This window comes from Aulonocara sp. 'chitande type north' Nkhata Bay, linkage group LG3 (assembly GCF_057382095.1).
Source record: "Aulonocara sp. 'chitande type north' Nkhata Bay isolate Kocher_YH1m ecotype deep benthic linkage group LG3, A_spYH_male_GT1.1, whole genome shotgun sequence".
Taxonomy (NCBI): domain Eukaryota; kingdom Metazoa; phylum Chordata; class Actinopteri; order Cichliformes; family Cichlidae; genus Aulonocara; species Aulonocara sp. 'chitande type north' Nkhata Bay.
Window position 1 is genome coordinate 70,157,074 of NC_141346.1, and position 23,473 is coordinate 70,180,546.

Consider the following 23,473-nt stretch of genomic DNA (forward strand, 5'->3'; position numbering starts at 1 on the left):
CTCAGGTCGTGAAGAAAACAAGATTAGCATAACTCACCTCCAAAATATCTGTCAGCTTATCGATGTGAGCCTTCAAGTCGTACACGCCTGCCTTTTCTCCACCTTCCCCTGTCTCTCCTCCTCCACTACCACCACTTCCTCCTCCTCCTCCCCCCTCTTCAGCGGGAGGGCTCCTCTCCTCTCCGATGCCCACAGTGTCGCAGACGTCCTGGGCCACAGCCCTCCCTCTCGTTGGTGTCCTTCTTGGCGTACATGCGGCACAGCTCCTTCATCTTGACAATGGAGAGCGCCTCGATCTCCTGACGGGAGTGACGGAAGTCTCCCAGAGCCACCTGAGGGGGGCGCCACATACAGAGGAACAGGTTTAAAAAAAGAAAAAAAAGCTCCTCCTCTAATGTCCTCTGGACTGTTTGTGCTGGTTAATTTTACTGTTCTCCAAATCTCTCCACAGACTGCTAAACAATCAGGAGTGGAGCAACCAAACTTGGCACGCAGGTACATATTAGGGTCCCGAGGTTCTTATCTACATCAGACACTATGACATAATCATGTGGCCTAGGAACCTCATATCGACTGGTTACAATAACCCATTTTTAGCATCTATGCACCTGTCCACTGTAAGGTTGCGTGACCACAACCTAGCAATGGACTTCAGTGGCATCTACACCGTAGAGCAGGGCCTGAGTGCACAGAACCCACAAAAATGGGCAAATCTGAACCCACTCAGGTTTATAATTTGCCTCTGTATGTTCTGGTGCGATATCTTAAGACGATCACATATTTTACCTCACACAGGCTGAACAGACCAATCAACACTGTGCCATGGGTACTAGCTCTACTACCAACCCTCCGAGAACTCTGTGCTCCAGTTTTAGTGAGTGGACTTATTTCTTTACACTTAATCGCAGGCACCAGTGTCAGTGTGACACTCCCGTACAGTCCACGGATGCATGTTTTTAACTCTTAAATGCTACAGTCCAGGCTTCAAAATTTGGAAAGGAAAAGGTAATGTGGCTTTACTATGACTACCTTTTTTAAAGAGTTTATGGTTACACAGCAAGGTCTGTAACAATCTAGTGATCCTGGTTTTATTGGAAAATGCATCATGTATGATTTTCACAATTTACCACTTATTTGTTGCGTTTGACTGGAGCTATGGAGTCTAACTAACAGAGTCTGTCTGACTTAGTCATGGACCAAATTGGTCCAACACTACAGACCAGTGTAAAGTGTCCACCTGGAGCCATCTCCAGGAGGGTTTGGGTTTTGAAAGGTCCAGTGTATTTTTCAAGGTAAAGTTTTAACCCTTTGCCCCTGAATGTAGAGATATAAGAGTATTTATGAGAATAACTTCTAAAATGTTTATCTGTCCCTCTGAAACCAGTCAGAGAACACTCTGATATCACGTGTGTGTTTGTGAGACCTCGTAGCAGATCTCTTTGACGGCCTGCATGCGGAGGTCCTCCATGGTCACCCGTTTGGGGTCTTTGCTGATCCTCCTCCTCTGAGGGATCTGATACACTCGCAGAGGCTCCCTCCTCTTCCCGCTGCTGGGCAGACCACAGCGTTTCACTATGGACTGCACCTGGACACAGACATACAGGTGAGACAGGTCAGCTCACAGGTACATTAATCTGCTCCAATGACTGTCCCTGTCAGCAGAAAAGCTTGCTTCACGATCCTATCAGGTCTCTATGGGATGTCACAGCTACATGAGGAGCTATGAACGAGGAGATTATGAGGAGCTGATACCTTGTTGGCTGGCAGCTTCTCTCTCAGGGAGGAGATGAGCCTCCAGCTCTCCTCACAGGATCGTTTGTCCGAGTCGTCCCCGCTGTCGCTGTCTGCGTAGGCTACTGCACACACAGAGAAGGTAAAACACCTGAAGCAGTCACCACACGAGCTCACCTGAAGGAGAAACTCACCAGTCTGTGCTGCTCCAGCAGCAGGTCAGCCTCCTCCTTCTCTTTACGGTACTGAGTCTCCACGTCCTGCAGTCTGCAGCACACACACGCACACACCAACCAACCAATCAGACGATCAATAATCAGGAAACAGCTCTGATATCTGACGTGGTTTACAGTGTGTCTACAGATGCTATCTGAAAACCACACTTCAGGGTCTAGTAAAGGTGCATCTACCTCTTCTCCATCTCCAGCTTGATGTCGATGCCTTGTTTCTCCAGCAGCTCTTTCTGCGCGTAGTTCCAGTCCTCCGGCTCCCCCTGCTGCTCCATCGTGGCGCTGCGCTCCCTCTCCAGCCTCGCCTGCTCCGGGTGGTTGAACCGAAACACGTGGTTCTTCCCCATCACAATGCGGTTACCTAGAGACGGAAACAGACAGGAAACGGAGTCTGAGGTCTCCTGCAGGTTTTGGGTGGTGTGTTTACTCCATCGATCAAACCTGCTTTGTTTTTCATGTTCGTGTGTAATAAGCTGTAAACTAAGAGTGCTCCAGAGTGACCACCACTGCAGAGGGAGACACAGACAGTCCAAGCAAAGCAAGAAAAACTCATCAGGAGAACTGAAACACAGCTCTGTGAAACACAAGGAGACCGGCTCTGTCTGATATGACACATGAGCATGAAACAGTCTGATGGGAGGACTCGCAGCAGTGACGGAGGCTTTATATCGGCTTTTAGGACCTTAATATCTGGGCTTGTATCCTGTAACATTACTAGAAAGGTTGATCCACAATCCAGAGACAGAGACCTGGATCTGAAAGGGGTATGTCCACAACTACAGAGGCCTCTCGGTCTCACATACAGACATGCACTGAAACCAGGGATCGTGCTACAGCGCACAGGGTAACAGCAGCAGACACACACACAGATATACAGACAGAGGGTGAGGAAGGGGTGTCTGGGACAGGAGGAGGGAGGCGGGGAAGGCACAGGAAACATGGGTGTGAACATGAGGATGATGTCACCATGACGAGTAGCAATGACTAATACCTGACAGATTTCCTGGCAGCTTTCACAGAAAGAGACACTCACTGAGCGCGGGCGCACACGCACGCACGCACGCACGCACGCACGCACGCACGCACACACACACACACCTGTTTATAACTTTTAATGAAAACAGGAAGAGAGCTGCAGCTTCAGACTCTACACACAGTCCGAGAACAAAGAACTACAGCCTGGACACAGACCAGACCTCTAAGGTGAGACGCTCATGGAAAAAAACAAAAAAACAAAACAGGAATTTTTGCCCCATAATCTAGTGTACATTTATGCAAATTAGCACAGGTTTCATGACATATGTATATATAATACCACATTTGTATATTTAAAATGAAATTGCAATAGCAATCAAAACAATATTTTTAGTGTTAGTAACTAATTGAATCTATATATACATATATAAGTGCTCAAACTTTTCTTATCAGCATGTTCTGGCTGCAAAGTTTCGAATCCACACATCATGCGGAGCCATCATGTGGTACATAAAAGCACTGCAGGACCTTCTTTGTCCTTCTGGTCTCAAACTCTTCAGAAACCTTCTCAGAGAGGCTCGAGTGTGCTTTCAATATTTAAAGATGATTATAAGCCAGTGGAATCAGGAGGTGTAATGTGACAGAAGTCAAGAGCACATTTGTCTGCCACTGTGACTCATTCCAGACTTACACATGTTAATGATCAACTCAGCTGCCTGCAGGTCTGACTTTAACCCCGGCTGCTGCTGAAACATGTCAGAAACTTTACTTTGAGGAGTGATGCAAATCAAATCTGATTAAAAATGCATTTCCAGATCCATGTTTTTATTTCTGTTAGTCTCACACTGCCACAGCAGCTCAGCATGACTCACAGTTTAAAATCATTTTTATTTATGTCACACTGGCCCCTCTGTCTGAAACAAGCTGCTGTAGCTCCTTTCTTTGACGGCAGACTCCCCCAAACAGACCGCAGGTGTGCTCACAGGTATACTATTGATATGACCTCTTTATGACATCATATAGATCCTATAATAGAAACAAAAAGTGTGCGCTGTGCTTTGTGTGTAGGGCAGACTGCTCACAAGGATTACTGACAGCTATGCTCACTACATCATTAGAAACTCACACCACGTTTAATAAAAAGAAAAACTTCCAGCACTGGAACAGGAGATCTATGGCAGCAGATTGTAGAAGAGGCCAACTATGATGCAGCAGGTGGTAACGATGATAAGTAAGTAATTTGTACAAATGTAGTTTGTATTTTTATTCTTTTATAACTTCAGATGTTAAACAGATTCAGGTAACGTGTAGAACATGTTTCTCTGGTGTGTATAAAGTACTGAAGGACCCATGGTTCATAATGAGGTTATTGCACAGTGAACTACAGGAGCTGATCAAACCACAGGACTGAGGCTGCTTAAACTCCGCACAATGAAGCTGTGTGACCACAAAACAGCAGTGCAGCAGAGCAGAGACAGCCAATCAGAGTGTCAGACATGTGAGCAAAGGTTTATGCAAGGAGTAAAAATCTCACCTTCTCCCTGCTCGTTGGTCTCACTGACAAAAACGCAGTGAATCTCCTTTATGAACTGACCCGACAGTTTAATGTCCACGTCCTGCTGCCCGACCCTGGCGCGCACACACACACACACACACAGACAGATGAAAAAACTAATGTAAACACCTGCCAAGCTAGTTATACAACTCCACCAGGAATAAAGATGAAGGTGCAACTTCTCCTGCAATAAAACTAACGGAGGAGCTTCTGATGTCCAAGATCATAAAGTAGTTGTTAGATAACAGCGAGTGTCGTGTCTGATAAGATACGTAATGAAACTCATTGTTCTCCACGATGACTCTGTGGATCATTATCGGTGTGGTAACCTCTGCACGAGCAGATTTCTGCATGCACTACATGTAAACAGTGTCATTACTTTTTCTACTAATGAAGTAAAGCAGCTAAACTAGTGATGGACTTGTGTCTGTGTGTAATTTGTTGCTTTCACATGGAGATGAGCCGAGGCGTCTCTGACGTTTGGTCTCTGCACAGGATGGCTAAAACGTTTCACACTTTAGACTCAATTTATCAGATTTTCTGAGCAAAGACCAACAAAATGATCAAATAACTGATGAACTAAATGACCGATGATGAAATCACTGCTGACCTGGTCACTCCCTCCTTGATGTAATAGAGGAGGCACTCGGACATCAGAGGGTCTTCATTCAGGTTGACCAGGTGAGGCGTCTGTAACACACACAGACATTACATTAACTTTAGTTTTACATGATGGGGTCATCTTTTTCCCCCTTTAAAAGTGAGGCGGATCCACACAGTGAGAGTGGAAGATAGAAAACACTAAACACGATTGGATGCTGTTAACTTTTAACTAGTACTAAACATGTGACTGGAGCCAGGACTGCATTCAGTCAGATCCTTTTATAAGCACTTTTATAAACAGCATCATTTACCAAAGTGAACAACACACCATGAATGAAGACAACACTACTAAAGTGAATGTTGACACTGAGTCGAAGTTCACCTGAAGTCATTAAAGGTTGTCAGATGTCGTCTTTATGAGGGAAAGAGTTAAAGATGTTCGGTGAGGTGGTGGTACGGAGAGAAAAGCTGCTGCACGATTTATCGTCTCTGAGTTTTAATCTGGATTTCAAACATCTGCTCAGCAGACTGCAGCGATTTTACTGCAAAGACCAGAGAGACTTAAAATCAAACAGTGACATCATCACTTCTAAAGCTGAGTGCGCGTCGACACAGGTGCTTATGAGCAGCAGACACTCGGCTCTGACTGGACGAACACTCCCAGGCATGAAGTAAATTACATCTGGCTCTGTATTTAGATTATGTAATCATCTTATATTTTATATATTTGTAATTTATATTTTATTGTGATTTTACTGGAAAGCACTTTGGTGTACTTCGGTCTTAAAAATGTGCTATATGATTGATTGTAAAATCAATTTATCGGCTGTTCTAACAAAACACACCAACTCAAAGAGTAGCTTTAACCTGACATAAAGGTGAATCCAAAAATTAAATACACTGTTTTAAAATACCAGCAGGAGTTACAGCTCCTAACAAATACCTGCATATCGTGTGTCAGCAGCCAGGGATCACACAATCCTAAAGTTAAAGTATTACTAAACCAGTCCCACAGACTGTCAGAGCTTACATAATAACATTTTCTGCAAAGATGTCTGCAGACACAGAACAGACTGACAACAGTATATATAGAGAGAAAGGGTTAAATATACACTCACTCCTTTAGGAGAGAAGATGCCCAGCGTTCCTCCATCTTCCTTTATGGACACGCCCATCTCTGCCAGCAGGGGCTCTCTGAGGGAGCGAGCGAGAGACAGAGACATCAATCATCATCCATTTTTTTCTCCCTCTGTGTTCGTGTTTCCAAATGTTTTCATCTGTGAGTTAGTGAACAAACACACTCAGCTTTTCCACCTGTGCTGTAAACACTACAGTTCCCATGAGCCTCGTCTGCCACAGTGGATAAAGGGTCGTTAAACCTTTTTTTGCCTTCATGAACAGTGGGAAATGCCAAAAGATGTGTCACTCTGCTGACACAAAACCTCGCATGGTAGCTGTTGCCGGGTCACAGACATGAGTTGTTGTTTTTTATCAGTGTCAGTGCAGAAGCGCCAAGATTTCAAGCTAATACAGAGGACGATCCAGCAGCTTGAAAAGATGAGACTTTTTCCACTTCTACACCTGCCCTGAGGTTTTGTCTGAGTGGCTCAGGAGAAAAAGAGCTGCCCTCAGCAGCGGTATAAATGCTGATGTTCATGATATCGTCGTTACGTTTAAGAAAGTAACAGGTGACACCAAAACATGTTCACTATATTAACTATGGACAGAGGCAAACATGTAAAAAGCTCAGATTCAAATAAAACTAACCTCTCCAAACGAATAGATTCTGTTTTTCTCAGTTTCTCCTCCCACGTCTCGTTCAGCTCAGCGATGATTTTCTCTGTTTCCTACATGCAAAAACACACACATGTATTGTAAACATATACCAATAAAACTTCTTCATTCTCATTCAAAGAAGGTGAAATAGTGCTCAGCAACTCCTGTTTGCAGTGTAATCACAGATGTACAGAAAACTTTTGCTGAATTTCTCTTAAACTGAGAAAAACTAAAAATATGAGGATTCCCAGACACGTTCTGAAGTTTTAAGTCTGTTTTTTCTCATTCTTTTCAATCGATTTCCAGAAAACTATCAAAGAAGTAATAGATTTCTCTGACAGTGGAAGTCACACTGGATCTAAGAGTATATGTTTCTCAAATTTAGATATGATGGAATTATGACCCGGAAAAGTGCGAGGTGATAAAACGTCTCGCCCTACCATCAGTCTCTCAGCTGCTTCCTCTTTGCTGATGTTCTCTGTGGACTCTCCCTCCACCCTTTCCTCTCCATCCTCAATCAGCTGATCACGGTCAGCAGGCGTGTCACCTTCAGATGCCGGCTCAGCGCCTGCACAGGAAATAAAACATTTAATTATGAAAACATGATGAACCACTTCTGTATTTTTTAAATTTAAACTAGTAAAGACAAAGGCACAGTCTTTTTGGATTCCCAATAATCCACATAAACATATAGAGTGACCTGGAGGGGCGGAGCCATTCTCAGGCGTGATCCCATTGGATGTGAGAGCCAGCTGGAGAGGGGAGGGGGACGCACCTGCGACACCACCGGGGCCGTTGATGTTGTTGTTGTTGTTGACTTTAAGAGACACAGAAAGAGAGCAGAGAAGAAGAAGTGAAGAGGAGGAGATTTAATTTCTAACATGCTGGAATCTCAGCAATCCTGGTTATGTAACGACAGCTTGTAAATATCTTCTCACACACACACAGTTGCTGTTGTCTGTAAATAACCGTCTCTACAGCATACTGCACATAGACGTGCTGTTCATACCAGGTCCAAATGAAAGAACAACAGCATGTGATGTGTACAGTTTATTAGGCCGTAAACAGACTGCATTCCATGTTTATATGAAGCACAGTCTGAGTATCACATCCACAGCGTTTGCGTGTTTAGCAATGCATAAGGTTCACAATAGAAATGAACTCTGCTGTCTGAGAGGAGCTTCTCTGCTTCTCCAGCTTTTTATGAGCAGTGTTGATGCGCAGCACATTTCTAAGCTTTTTCTTATAAATAATCATGATGGATTCACAGCATCGCAGACACCAGATATTTAAATGCTTCAGAAAAGAATCAATGTGCATGTGACACTTAGGAACGGGACTTTTTCATACCAAGAAATCAAAACCACACAGCAGCAAGTTAATGATTAACCTCATGTTGTGGATGTATTTAGAGTATTTAGAAATACTTCAGTCAGAGCATCATCTCATTAATTGTTTTTTTCATGTTTGTTTTGACGTTAAACTTTATTGTAAGACCTGCAAGAACAGACGCACTGATCCTGTTTTTGAAGCTGAAAGAATCTGAAAGAGAATTTGAACCCAAACGTCAGACTGAACAAGCAGATAAGGTTCATTATTCTGTATGTGTGCATACCAGCATTGTCCAGCAGCTCCTGCAGGCCCTGAGAGAACAGCAGTCGCTCCACTTCGGCCTTCAGCTCTCTGATCAGTTTGGCATTTGGATCTTCATTGATCACAGCGTTACAGCGAATCTGTTTGGCACGGTCAGCATATCTGGAACCGAACCGGACCGAATTAGATTATATTAATCTGACTATGCCAGCTTTGCAACATACCCGCTGCCTGAAAACACATTAACTGATCCATAAAAAGCCTCATAGACAGATTACACCAAGTAACTGACCTCAGAGTGCTCAGTGTTTCTTCGTAGTTGATGTCAGCAGGACTTAGCGCAGCAATCATTGCTGTGCGAGAGTTTCCTCCTGAAAGAAGCACACATCAAACCTTTAAGGTACTTAAACTTTGCCTGATATTAACTCTGCAACTCTATACATGTCTGTGGGGTTAAAGTGTACTATTGGTCCTGACAGGTTAAAGTGTACTATTGGTCCTGATAGGTTAAAGTGTACTATTGGTCCTGATAGGTTAAGGTGTAGTTTTAGTCCTGACAGGTTAAGGTGTACTATTGGTCCTGATAGGTTAAGGTGTAGTTTTAGTTCTGATAGGTTAAAGTGTACTATTAGTCCTGACAGGTTAAAGTGTACTATTGGTCCTGACAGGTTAAAGTGTACTATTGGTCCTGACAGGTTAAAGTGTACTATTGGTCCTGACAGGTTAAAGTGTACTATTAGTCCTGACAGGTTAAAGTGTAGTTTTAGTCCTGACAGGTTAAGGTGTACTATTAGTCCTGACAGGTTAAAGTGTACTATTAGTCCTGACAGGTTAAAGTGTAGTTTTAGTCCTGACAGGTTAAAGTGTACTATTGGTCCTGACAGGTTAAAGTGTACTATTAGTCCTGACAGGTTAAAGTGTACTATTGGTCCTGACAGGTTAAAGTGTAGTTTTAGTCCTGACAGGTTAAGGTGTACTATTAGTCCTGACAGGTTAAAGTGTACTATTGGTCCTGACAGGTTAAAGTGTACTATTGGTCCTGACAGGTTAAAGTGTAGTTTTAGTCCTGACAGGTTAAGGTGTACTTTTAGTCCTGACAGGTTAAAGTGTACTATTAGTCCTGACAGGTTAAAGTGTACTATTGGTCCTGACAGGTTAAAGTGTAGTTTTAGTCCTGACAGGTTAAGGTGTACTATTAGTCCTGACAGGTTAAAGTGTACTATTGGTCCTGACAGGTTAAAGTGTAGTTTTAGTCCTGACAGGTTAAGGTGTACTATTAGTCCTGACAGGTTAAAGTGTACTATTAGTCCTGACAGGTTAAAGTGTAGTTTTAGTCCTGACAGGTTAAAGTGTACTATTGGTCCTGACAGGTTAAAGTGTACTATTAGTCCTGACAGGTTAAAGTGTACTATTGGTCCTGACAGGTTAAAGTGTAGTTTTAGTCCTGACAGGTTAAGGTGTACTATTAGTCCTGACAGGTTAAAGTGTACTATTGGTCCTGACAGGTTAAAGTGTAGTTTTAGTCCTGACAGGTTAAGGTGTACTTTTAGTCCTGACAGGTTAAAGTGTACTATTAGTCCTGACAGGTTAAAGTGTACTATTGGTCCTGACAGGTTAAAGTGTAGTTTTAGTCCTGACAGGTTAAGGTGTACTATTAGTCCTGACAGGTTAAAGTGTACTATTAGTCCTGACAGGTTAAAGTGTAGTTTTAGTCCTGACAGGTTAAGGTGTACTATTAGTCCTGATAGGTTAAAGTGTACTATTGGTCCTGACAGGTTAAAGTGTAGTTTTAGTCCTGACAGGTTAAGGTGTACTTTTAGTCCTGACAGGTTAAAGTGTACTATTAGTCCTGACAGGTTAAAGTGTACTATTGGTCCTGACAGGTTAAAGTGTAGTTTTAGTCCTGACAGGTTAAGGTGTACTATTAGTCCTGACAGGTTAAGGTGTACTATTGGTCCTGACAGGTTAAAGTGTACTATTGGTCCTGATAGGTTAAAGTGTACTATTAGTCCTGACAGGTTAAAGTGTACTATTGGTCCTGACAGGTTAAGGTGTACTATTGGTCCTGACAGGTTAAAGTGTACTATTGGTCCTGACAGGTTAAAGTGTACTATTGGTCCTGACAGGTTAAGGTGTACTATTAGTCCTGACAGGTTAAGGTGTACTATTAGTCCTGACAGGTTAAAGTGTACTATTAGTCCTGACAGGTTAAAGTGTAGTTTTAGTCCTGACAGGTTAAAGTGTACTATTAGTCCTGACAGGTTAAAAAACACCTTGGCTGCATTTTTAGATAAACAGCTGCAAAAAACTTTGTTTGCAAAACTCAGTAACTTTTTTGAAGAAGTAACTATATAATTAACTGCCCAACATTGGTCATTATTTACTGTACTTGCAGACAGAGTTACAGACTCTCTCCCAGACCACAGACTCATAATACAAGTCAGAGCTTTACAAAAAAAAAAGAAAGAAAGTTGTGTTTTCAAAATTGAAGTTCAAGTTATTTTTACTTCCAATAGTGTTAACATGCTACAGGTCATGAAGAAGATTGTTTTAATTTTCATTGTAAGTGGGCTAAAGCAGTTAATTAAAAGTAATCTAACATAAATGTAAATGCTGTAATTTGATTATTTTAATAAACATGTAACTTGGGTGCTGGCGTGACCACAGTGCACACGTCTGCTGTTGCTCACAGTGGTCCAAGGGACGCTCAGGGAGTTTGTGTGTTCGCTCAGACACGTGAAACATTACAGGGAACATTGCTCGCAAACACTGTTCACAAATCTGTCTAAATGTGTGTTAGTGAGAACTTCTCGTTAGCTGAGATAATCCATCCCACCTCACAGGTGTGGCATGTCAAGGTGCTGATTAGACAGCATGAATATTGCACAGGTGTGTCTGAGACTGCCCACAATAAAAGGCCACTCTGAAATATGCCGTACATGTGTAGCACAATGACACACATGTCGCAAAACCAGTCAGGATCCGGTTCAGCTCATGGAAACAAAAGTGTTGTGTTTATATTTGTGTTCAGTGTAACAAATACTGAGACGTGTAATAATGTCGTGTGTCGTTCATCTGAGGACGCTGCAAAGAACCAGATTATTTTTATTATCCTGTTTGTCTGTTATGTGAACCTTTAGAGCAGGGGTGCTCACACTTTTTCCGCATGTGAGCTACTTATAAAATGACCAAGTCAAAATGATCTACCCACTACAAAAATCCAAAACATATACTTATTTATAAATATATTGAGGATTCTTTATATCTACAATGTATATACATGCATAACCGCAATATCCAATATTTCACAACACAATTAACTATGTAAATTTTTTGTCATTACCTGAGTTTACTCTGATGACTTGCACTGAATTGAATCAGCCAGGGATGCATAGTCCGGACAGTAGCTGCTGACGGCCAGGTTTAAGAGAAAAAACCGAGAGCTAAAAATTGGAGTTAACTCGCTGACTAGCTTGTCAGTTTTACTACACTTCGCGCCGCTGTTTGCGCATGCGCAGCGACCTAAGCGTCAGAAAAAATCTGATGTCATCTGACTGGCTTCCCTGTATCAATCAAGTGACGGGATGGATGATAGGCTGGCATCTATTTTTTTAATGCCATGCGATCTACCAATACTACCTTTGCGATCGACTGGTCGATCGCGATCGACGTATTGAGCACCCCTGCTTTAGAGGATGTACCTTATAATGACTGAGTGTGTTTATCGCACTATGTTAAATGTAACTGTGAGCGACACGAGGCTTACTGCTCATGGTTACCTCATCAGTGGTGAAGTCAGCCAGCTTGATGCAAGAAACAGGAAGAAGAAAAGGATGAAAAAGCAACACACAGATGAAAAACAAAAACAGACTTTCTAACCGACAGAGCTGAAATCTGAACATGTCACCAGCTGCAGGAGGCAACGCTCTGAACCACGTCGTTCCTCCTCCAGATGGAGCTTTCACTGCCTATAGTCTCTTGACATACAATGGTTGGATTCTCCTAAATAAAATGGCCTGTATTTGTATAGCGCTTTCTAGTCCCTAAGGACCCCAAAGCGCTTTACACAACCTGTCATCCACCCATTCACACACACATTGACACACTGGTGATGGCAGCTACATTGTAGCCACAGCCACCCTGGGGCGCACTGACAGAGGCGAGGCTGCCGGACACTGGCGCCACCGGGCCCTCTGACCACCACCAGTAGGCAACGGGTGAAGTGTCTTGCCCAAGGACACAACGACCGAGACTGTCCAAGCCGGGGCTCGAACCGGCAACCTTCCGATTACAAGGCGAACTCCCAACTCTTGAGCCACGATCGCTCCTATGATACTGTATCAGCTGAGCCTCAAATTCTTATGATCTCGAGCTTCTTCAGTCTCAGTGAATCCTTAGTTGCCTCAGATGCATCATCTGGTGTTTGAGTGTAACAAGGTGGTTGTAACACAAAAGGAGTGTAAACAGGTGAGTGTGGTTTGTAGTGTAAACTAGGGCAGCGTGTCTAACCAACCACATCTCCATCGCTCCACAGCTGCTGAGGGAGCTACAGCCCTCATTCAGCCTTTCACAGACATACGGCAATGAACTGTATGAACAATAAACTTTATTCATACACACAAATCCCTTTAAGGTTGTGTCAGCGAGGGCAAACGTGCCACATCAAATACATGGAGCTACAAGCTGTGGTGACCCACTGTCAGTAAGGGAGCTTTATTACACACACACAGCATCACAACAACAGTTACCTCAAGCTGCTTCTATGTTATAAGGCAAAGACCCTGCAGTTACACAGGAAACATTAGGTGACCGTCTGTGAGCGACAGTGGGAACCAAAGCCTCTAACATCCATCGATAGATGAGGGGCAGACGGGCTGAATGCAGAGAGGTCTACTAACACATGTTGAGTGAAGAAGAAACACCCAGTGCATTATGGGGAACTTAGACCTATAACTTAGACCTGTGCGCCTTAGCATATGATACTTTTATACTTCTCAGTATCTGTTTACAGCGCTCCCTCGTTTATCGCGGGAGTTACGTTCTAAAAATAACCTGCGATTGGTGAAATCTGAAGTAGCCAACTTTATTTTTTACAATTATTATAGATGTTTTAAGGTAAAACCCGTCACTACACACTTTATACACTCAGACCGACATGAACATTTTCACACGTTTCTCTCCTGTTTAAGCTCTCAAAGCTCAAACCTTCGTAGACAAATAAGTCCAGTATTACAGAAACCAAAGATCAAACCGTGTTTTCAGGTCCAGCACATGAGAACAGAGCAGCTGAGAGATAATTCAACATCAGTGAATCATTAATGAATCAATGAATCAGCGATTCTGTACTGTACAGGAGAGACGGCACGGAGGAGATCAACAATAGTCTGCAGCCAATCAGGACGCAGCACACAAAGCGCTGTGCGCATGCAAACTTGCACAAAAAAAATGTGCGAACCAGCGAGGCCGCGTTATAGCGAGGGACCGCTGTAATTTTAAAGGTACGTCACAACATACCCTTCGTAAATACTCATGCATAGAGACCCTTACTACGGTTTGTTGACATGCTGTGTAGGTGTGTACTTGACTAGCAGGGAAACCTTTGACTGTTGTTCACCTGTAGTTTGAATGCTGAACATCTGCCTGTTTAAATCATAAGAACTGTCACTATACAGAGATGTGCTTCTGATTCTGTAATGCAGTTCTGCTTGTGTTGAGTGATGTAAACCACCAATCGATCTGCACGCTTCAAACGTCAAAACTGATCATTTGATTTTTTTTATGACACAGCAGTGGTGAGTGTTCCCACCTTCTGCTCTTTGTAACTTAACGCCATCTTTCTGTTCTCATATTTTGGACATGACTTTGGAGTCCATCTTTGCAGCAGCAATTGACCGCAAAGTAAAGCTACCGGAAATGTACAACCCTGCATCCGATCTTAAAACAGGAAGTTAGCATTTTCTCGTGCACAGGGTCTATTGCAGACTAATTAAGGTTGCTGATCCAACCCTAACTATGTGCTTTATCAAAGAGGAAAGTTTTGTCTGTCTCCTGAATCCAAACTGGAAGCTGGTTCCACAGAAGAGGGGCCTGAAAACTGAAGGCTCTGCCTCCCATTCTACTTTTAAATACTCTAGGAACAACAAGTAGGCCTGCAGAGCGAGAGCGAAGTGCTCTAATAGGGTGATATGGTACTACAAGGTCATTAAGATAAGATGGGGCCTGATTATTTAAGACCTTGAATGTGAGGAGCAGGATTTTGAATTCATGTTCCAGTTGATGCATCAGAGTCAATCTGGGATCCAGTGTGGAGCACATGGACACTTTTAAGGCTTAAAGAACAAACCGATGATTCGATTAGATACTCGGCTCCATCTCTGGAGTCACGGCCACCAAAGCTTTGTTTCTGCTAACACTGTAAACATATACAAATGCACATTAATAGTTGTTACTGCAGAAAGAGAAAAAGAAGCGTCAAAGACAGGAAGGAGATCTGCTCCACTGTGGAGAGAGCTGCACAACTTTGTTCCTGCAGAATTGTCACACAGTCAAACTGATAATTCTTCATTTTTCATTGATAGTTAAACAGACTGGTTCTTATAGCTCTGAACGTGCTTCACAGCACAGCAGCAGCAATTGTGTGTTTCAGGAAGAAACAACGTTACAATAGAGCAGACTCTCCTGACACTGACAGAAAACACCGCGTCTTTACATCAGTGCTGACCACGTCCTTCCAGTTTCATCCACATGAAGTATATATAAATAAAACAGCGCTGACTTCATGTCTTGTTCTAGGACCGGGACACCGACCTATTCTTGATGCTGATATTGAATAAGTGTGGTGTGTGTGTGTGTACCTCTAAAGATGTCTCTGTAGATGACAAATACATGACTGTATACATGAAACTGACAGCAAGACGTGGGAAGGACACGGAGGCAGAGTGAGAGTTACTCTCTGAGCACTGATGAAGAGTCTGTGGATTATACTGCCAGCCAGGCCCTGGCCTGCTCCTGTCACTACCACCTCTGGTTCCTCCAGCAGGGAGCTCACAAACCTAGAGACAACACACAATGTGGAAAATGTTACAATATTCCCACAAAACAAAACACTTAAATAAGAACATGTAAAACCTGAAGACACCAAAACTATAAAATAAGACCACCAACATGAGCGAGAAAGAAACGTGTGAACTGACTGTGATCTTTCAGACGCCGTCTTTGTGAAACAGATTCATCGTGACAACCTGTTACTGACTAACTATCTGTAGTGACGGTGAAGACGGTTACATGTCTTAGTTAGCGTATTGTCTGTCTTGTCTTAATGTTGGTTTAAAATGGAGCACTGTAACAAAAAATAATTTCCCCCAGGGATCAATAAAGTATTCTGATTCTGATTCTGATGTCACCAACAGCACAAACAAAGCTGTCAGTGAGCGCAGCTCAAACTCTGCGACTCACTTCTTCAGTTCATCAGCAGCCTCTCCGCTGTTGTCCTCAGGAACGGAGAACTTGGCCTTGAGCGAGCGAGCTTGAGTGATGACTGTCTCCATGCTCAGCAGCTGGTTAATGAAATCCTGCACACAGGACAAGAACAACTGTCTGCTCAATCCTGACAGCATGAGACCCCAAGACTGTCACATTTATACACATACGTGGTTTTTCCTACGTGGAACGTCATAGGCTGAGTCTCGGGGTGTAAAAGGCGTGTTTGGAGTCACAGTGGATACACGGCATACTTAAATGTACTTTGAGAAAGCCAAGAATACTTTTACACAACAAGACTGTCCAATCAAGGAAAACTAACATGGTGGGGTTTAGCTGTGCAGCTGTACAGTGACATTCAAAGAAAAGGGGCTGTATGGATACTGAGTGCTAGTGAGAAGAACATTTTTATATGTGAAGAAGTGATGATTGTTCTCAGACTTTAGGACAGTATTAAAGCAGGTGTTTAATGCACCTAACATGTGATCAAACTCAATAATAACAATCTCAGTCTCTGTTTTCGATCACTGATAAACACATCCGATATCAGCAGAGTATAAAAGCTTTGAGCCCAGGTGGGAACAGCCGAAGGAATTACCTAGGTTTAGAAAAAATCACTGAGGAAGCACTGGCATTTGTTACTCCAGCTCCCACTACAATCCCACTGCACCACACCCCTGTTTTCATGGTTCAACCATCAATGGCCATAATAATTATCAGCCAAGTTCTCAGCCATGGAGCACACTGTCCAGTCTACGTACACCTCATGTACAGCACATACTCAACAACAACAAAAACACAGTTAACAACCAATCAATAATTTATTTAAAAACAAAACTTTTTTGGGTGAATCTAATGATACTTTCTTTTAAACTGAATTATTTGTGGAAAGTCCGGTCGAGTTTTCACTGACCTCTAACTTCTTGTAGTCCTGGTTGGGGGACTGCAGGAGCTTGCTCGCTTGAACTGTAGCTTGCTGAATGGTTTTTTGCACTGATGGAATATCTTCAGCAGACTCTGAAAGAGAAGAAATGACAGTGTTTCCAGATTGACAGAAAGCTGTGATTAAAAGAAAGACCTGCCACGTTTGTAACCTCAATTACTGTTAACATGAGAAAAAGTCTAAAATCGAGTAAACCTGCAAACTATTATCTCACTAATACAGATCCTTTTGAAATAATCAAAACCTTCACAACATTTTATAATAATCTTTACAGAGATTAAAACATATCCACAAAGTCTTGATGGATTATTATTGGAGTTAATTAATCCAGCTATTTCAGAGGATCACAGAACACATCTGCAAATAGAAACTAGGCCTTTTGTCCAGGAATATACCCACATGTGCTTTGGCACAAGGAAAAACTCCCTTTAAACAGGAAGAAGCCTTCAGCAGAGCCAGGCTCAGGGAGGGGCGGGGCCATCTGCAATAACCGAGTACAATAACCTCAGTTTGATCTGAATTAAGAAGCAGAAAGTTAGCGGCCATCCAGGTCTTTGTGTCTTTAAGACATTCCTGCAGTTTAACTCATTGGTGTGTGTTATCTGGCTTCATGGACAGATAGAGCTGGGTGTCATCTGCATAGCAGTGTAAATGTATGCTATGTCTTCTAATGATGCTGCCTAAGGGAAGCATGTATAATGTAAACAGAATTGGCCCTAGCACTGAACCCTGTGGAACTCCATAATTAACCGCAGTGTGTGAAGAGGACTCTCCATTTACATGCACAAACTGGAGTCTATTAGATAGATATGATACAAACCTTCACACATTCACGTGTTATCAGCACGGAGCGTCTCTGTCAACCTCTGGAAGTAAAGCTTTTAGTAAGTGTCATAAGATCAAAATACATTTTTTAAAGAAGTGAAACGAGGACATTATTGTTGTGTCCAAGCTATGTTTTGTATTTTGTAGTCCAGACTTAATCAGAATTAATTTGCATACAACCTGGATAGGCACCAAAGCATTTCTGACCTGCTGAAACATTCTGGGATATTACAGAATAAATGAAAACTAGCTTTCTGGTTTAATTAGAGAAAAGGTCTGAGTATCACAGCAGGACGTTAGCTGATTGAGGTTTCTCCAAAGTACTAGAAAACTCTCCTCAGTGATGTCCTTACTAGTGTCTCTCATTGGCTGTCTCTAGACTCAGAACTGGTCTTAGCAGTATACCGTCAACTTAGAGACGATCCAGAAACTAAGACCTGTTATAATTATACGTGAACTCTCATTAGCTAAATTGATGGTTGCACTGCAGGTGTCAGGGAACAACAGCAACACGACTGAAAGATCTTTAGCTTCTTCTAAAAACCAAATCAAATTATGCCCTGCTCCAGATGTGACAGTCTGAAGACGAAATCTAGACTTTTCTGTATCCTGGAATAATTATCAATTTATTGTGTGTAGAATAAAAGAAAGAGTGGGTTTTATCTGATTTCTGATCATTACTGGAGAAAACTTGACTGAAAGAAATTCATGTTGGGGAAACTTTCCAGGCTCCTTTCACAGTGAGGGTTGGGTAGCTAGTTAGAGTAAACAAACTAAATCACATTTACCTGCATTTTAACACCAGGATCATGTTCTACCCATCATGCCTACGCAGCCCTGAAAATATCACGTGTCCATCTCTGATACTTATAAGAGCTCAAAACTGGCCCAAACCCTGATGGAGTCCAAGGGCCTGCAGTGCAGAACACATCTTGAGCCCAAATCTTGGAGGGCTCAGGATTTGGGCTTTTTCTGCAGCTGATGGGCTGCATTCACTGAACCGACCACAAACTCATCTGTGCACCAAAGTACACAGTGAGACGTCCTTTACCCTCACATCACTGGACACTTCCAGGTTCTGGGTTCCAGTCACTCTATACCAGTGGTGCCCAAATCTTTTTGCATCACAGCTGTGATACAGAACGGCTGTGTGTGCGGAGCCTGTTTCGTTTCAGTGCCGAAAAAAAGGGGTTGTATTTTGATGTAATGACTGTGTCGATGCAATCAGTCATTACATCACTCAGCTCAGGACTGAGCTGTCTAGACGCCAGCGTGTATCATACAGTGCGTCCACTTGCAGCCCTCCTCGTTTCCCAGCCGTCGCGCCCCCGTCTGCACGTCCCCACACAGTCCTCACGTTTCACAGTCAGTGATTGTAAAGAGTTCCTCTGCAGTGGCTCTGCCAGGAGCCTGTCTGCAGAGAAGTCATTCCTTTGTCGCTATCAGTGGCTTCATCCACCTGCAGAGGAAAGCAGCTACCATGCACCTTATCATTAAGCACTCGATAGGCAACTTGACAGGAGCAGAGCACAGATGCAGTTTTAGCAGAGACACTGTTGAGCACGACAGTTTAGAAGTGTGTGTCTGAAAAAGCCCTCTGACTTGTCTTTGTGCTCTGGATGTTTGGCGTCTTAGCTTGTTAAGCTTTAAACTGTCACAAACTTGCACTTTAAGACAGACTCGCTGCGGCCTCTCCTCATCACCCACCGCTGCGCAGGTATGCTTCATCTTATCTTCTTTGGTTTGGAAACATATTTGGTGATGCTTCATCCTCTGCTTTGTGTTTGTGTGCGAGCCCCGTCAAAAGCCTGTGCATTATGCTGGCAGCGTCCAAGATTTCTACTTTTTTATTCATGCAGCTTCTGGGTTTTTTTCTCCATTAACAGCTCGGGTTGCATGTCATTTTCTTAGTACTTATTTTAATATCTTTAGTTTTTTGTATTTCAGTCTGACTGTAATTTACCTGCTGTGGGCTCAGAGTTATTTTCCCTGATTTTATTTCATATAAACGTGTTTCTCAACCAAACGGTGAGGACTTACCTTCTTCCTTCAACTTCAGAATAGTTGCATGAAGTATACAGGGCAGGAGGTGACGGGCCAGGTCTGCAGGTTTCTGCATCGCCATGTAGTGCAGAACCTAAAGACAAACCCCCAAAAAGTTTAGTTTGCCTGGCTTCTGTTTTCCTTTTGCTCTTTCAGATCAACAGAATATTTTTGCACAGCCAACAGGCTGCCTCTGAAGAAGACTCCAGATAAACGGTGACCTTTCTCTATGATGGTTATTCACAGAGGGACCAGTCATACCCAGATCTTTAAATCTGTCATAAGACTATCAGTGAGCATTATTTTTATCCATCCATCCACTGGCTTCCGCTTATCTTTTTCAGGGTCGCGGGGGGCGCTGGAGCCTATCCCAGCTGTCGAAAGGCGGGGTACACCCTGGACAGGTCGCCAGTCTGTCGCAGGGCTAACACATAGGGTCAGACAACCATTCACACTCACATTCACTCGCACATTCACACCTAGTGGCAATTTGGATTATCCAATTAACCTATCCCCACAAGCTGCATGTCTTTGGACGGTGGGAGGAAGCCGGAGTACCCGGAGAGAAACCACGCAGACACGGGGAGAACATGCAAACTCCACACAGAAAGACCTGATGGTGGAATTGAACTCAGGACCTTCTTGCTGTGCTGCAACAGCGCTAACCACCGTGCTGCATTATTTTTAACTTTCTCTTTTTGGATAAACAATGTCTTTAAAAGACAGGCAACATTTTCAGTGATGGTGCAAACTGGAGCTCCGAGCTCTGCTTTCATATGTGCAGGAAGAACATGCAAACGCTTGGCAGGGACCTGCCCGGGTCCAAATCCAGGACCCTCTTTGGGTGAGGAAACAACTAACCCCAGTTACTGTTTGTCCCTTTCCCATAAAGCCGACCGGATCATTAATAGAAGCTGGTTTAAAGTTGTTCTTCATTTAACACCATCACACCACAGAGAGCTGCTGTGTGTCAGTTAAACATCGTGTGTGACAGCATCAGATCCTTTTTCATCAACATGTGAAAATGCTTCAACATGTCTGTGAGCACAGATCTGTGTTAAACTGACTTCTCCAACATACATGAGCCAAAACGGCCCCATGGCAGAAGCGGATCCTGAAAATCAGCAGAAACATTCATGAAAACACTTTGTGATCCACTTAGTAAACACGTTTGGCTTAAAACATGCATGTGGCAAAACGAACGACCTGCTTCAGACCTTCTCGGCCTCCTTGGTGTCATCAAAAAGTCTTTTTTGGCGTCGTGCAGGTGTGACCCTGGCAGTCTCCCAAGCCTCCACCCACATGCTGCCTGGGATCTTCATCCTGGGACTGAGTGTCCCCGTCACCATCGTGTTGCCCTTCTCATCGACCACTTCCTCTTCTACGTAATCCCGAGGTGAATACCAGCGCACAAAATCCTCCAGGACACAGCCGGGGTTGGCTGCCTGTGGACAGAGACACAAACTCGTCCTTTAAATGAAGTAATGTGTAAATATATTCACTGACACCTCATACTGGCACTGACGACTCGAGCAGGGCCCACTCACAACACCACTGCATTCATGGACCCAAGCACACCAGGCTGTCACTGAACATAAAATGTCATTTATGCATCAAAACGATTTCCTTCTGTTCAGGACTGGAAGTAAATACGTGTGATCTGGCAACAAAAATGTTTTACTTTTTTGTGTAAGAGTAAATCTGAAAATCTATGAATAACAAATCAATTGTATTTTAGTATTAAAACCAGTTCAGACTGAATAAAGAGCTCGTCCACACTGGATCGGAAACATAGAGACATGGTGGGAATAACCAACACTGTAGATTCAGGGCAGCTGCAGCATGACTTACACTGTGTGCTGGTCATTATCACTGCATTACTGCCTCAGGTCTGCAGGTCTCTGCAAAGACAAGGTTCAAATAACCTCTGAAGATGATTTATAAAACTGCAATGAGCTGTTTGAAAACTGACGACCACGTGATCGTCTGGTGATCAGAGGTTTCTGCACTCACGTAGCTTCTCCCAGCATGACTGCATCCATCATGCCACACTGTCAGTGACAGAGTCACAGCTTTCCACAGCGTAGGCTGATCAACAGTCCTCTTATTTCACACTAGTTTACTTGTAAAAGCCTACCTGACATTTTTTTATTAATTCATCATTAACTGCACAGAGAAGACGTCGTTTTCTTTAAGCTAACAGTATTATTAAAGTTCTTCATGACTGGGCCCAGTGTCCTCTTTATGGTCACCCTACCACAGCGGTACTCTCTGTGACTACTGTGTGTGTGTGTGTGTCTGCACAGTTATGTTCACTGCAGGCAGTTCACACACACACACAAAACATCCTGAACAGTAAAACTAGCAGACATGTAGCAACTCGAGGGCACACTGACGCTAATGTGTGTATAAGAATTTATTTTATTTATGTATTATTCATATTATGTTATTGTATGATGCCTTGGTGCCACTGGATTTTAGCATGTCTCACACTCATGCAGTTAGACAGATGGTGGGGGTCTAGTAAGGAAGTTGGGGGAAGCAGAACTCCACAGGAAGAATCTTTTGTCTCTTCGGGGACTCTGGGAGGCAGCGAGGGAGTGTGAACCTTAAGGTGTGAAACAGCTGTGCACTGCCTTTTGTTCCTGAAGAAGGTTTTTAACTGAGAGCCATGCTAGGCTCAGGGAGACTCTGCTGACCGTCTGCCCCGCGATCATGCAGGCTCTCCACCAAGCTTGGTTTTCTGTTCTTTGTTTTGATTAAAGAATGTTAGCTACCGCTCGTCTGCAGGCTTTATTTAATGGAAAACTTCCACAACATGTGGCTAATGCTGAAGGCTAACGGGTGGCTGTAGCTCATTAGCAGGTCATCTACTGATCAGAAGGTCGTGGTTCAATCCCTGGTTCCTCCAGTCTGCAGGCCAAGTATCCTTAGCCAAGATACTAACCCCAAGCTGCTCTCCGATGTGTCCGTCTAAGTGTGGATGTTAGACAGGAAGCACTAAGAAACTTAGGAGACAGCTGACCCAGAGTGTGTCCGACTCACTTTGAAGGACTCCATGTCAGATAGCAGACAGGCACTCTGCATCCGAGCACGCAGGTGGGTACCTTCAGCTGATGTGCCCAGTTTGGTCAGTACCTCTGACTGCTCTGCTAACAGGTCCTCTGTCATTGGAGCAGGTTCCTGAAAATGAAACATGATGCACAGATATCAGACTCAGTCAGCTTCAGCTGAGCTTAATGACATTTCTGTGAACCACTTATATGAGATCTGCTTTCATGGTTTTGTCACACAAAGGTCGCCTCTGTACTGTTACAACCGCTTTCTTTTAGTTCTAATTATTAACTGCACGTCTTTGAACATGGAGCGAGTGGGGTTGGGTTAACTCTGACTCTGAACTGCCCACAGGTGTGAATGAGAGCATAAATCAGAGGTGTCCAACTCCAGGCCTCGAGGGCCGGTGTCCTGCAGGTTTTAGATGCGTCCTTGATCCAACACAGCTGATTTAAATGGCTAAATGACCTCCTCAACGTGTCTTGGGTTAGGGCTATCCTTTGTTGCTAGTTAGCCTGACCTGTATCCCCAATGTTAAGTTTGTACATTGTATGTATGGTCGATTAGGTCATCTCAGTTGCAGGCAACCAACAAATAAAGCTTATCCTTATCGTGGAAGTTCTCCAGAGGCTGAACTAACCATCTGATTCAGGTGTGTTGACACAG

At 43.4% G+C, this 23,473-nt stretch overlaps 1 pseudogene across 1 annotated transcript in view; it reads right to left on the reverse strand.

Moving 5' to 3' along the window:
- The window catches only part of LOC147336885 (kinesin-like protein KIF1C), a 28,208-nt pseudogene that overhangs the window by 4,361 nt on the left and 374 nt on the right, over positions 1 to 23,473 (reverse strand). Inside the window, exons 2-19 of the transcript XR_015128332.1 lie at positions 22,799 to 22,936; positions 20,971 to 21,198; positions 19,751 to 19,847; positions 16,856 to 16,959; positions 15,413 to 15,515; positions 8,756 to 8,834; positions 8,486 to 8,625; positions 7,571 to 7,687; positions 7,311 to 7,438; positions 6,862 to 6,941; positions 6,213 to 6,288; positions 5,102 to 5,181; positions 4,471 to 4,565; positions 2,142 to 2,322; positions 1,922 to 1,998; positions 1,753 to 1,853; positions 1,424 to 1,585; positions 38 to 332 (exon numbers count right to left, since the gene is read on the reverse strand). The product of XR_015128332.1 is annotated as a kinesin-like protein KIF1C (transcript). The remainder of the gene's footprint in view (positions 1 to 37; positions 333 to 1,423; positions 1,586 to 1,752; positions 1,854 to 1,921; positions 1,999 to 2,141; positions 2,323 to 4,470; positions 4,566 to 5,101; positions 5,182 to 6,212; positions 6,289 to 6,861; positions 6,942 to 7,310; positions 7,439 to 7,570; positions 7,688 to 8,485; positions 8,626 to 8,755; positions 8,835 to 15,412; positions 15,516 to 16,855; positions 16,960 to 19,750; positions 19,848 to 20,970; positions 21,199 to 22,798; positions 22,937 to 23,473) is intronic.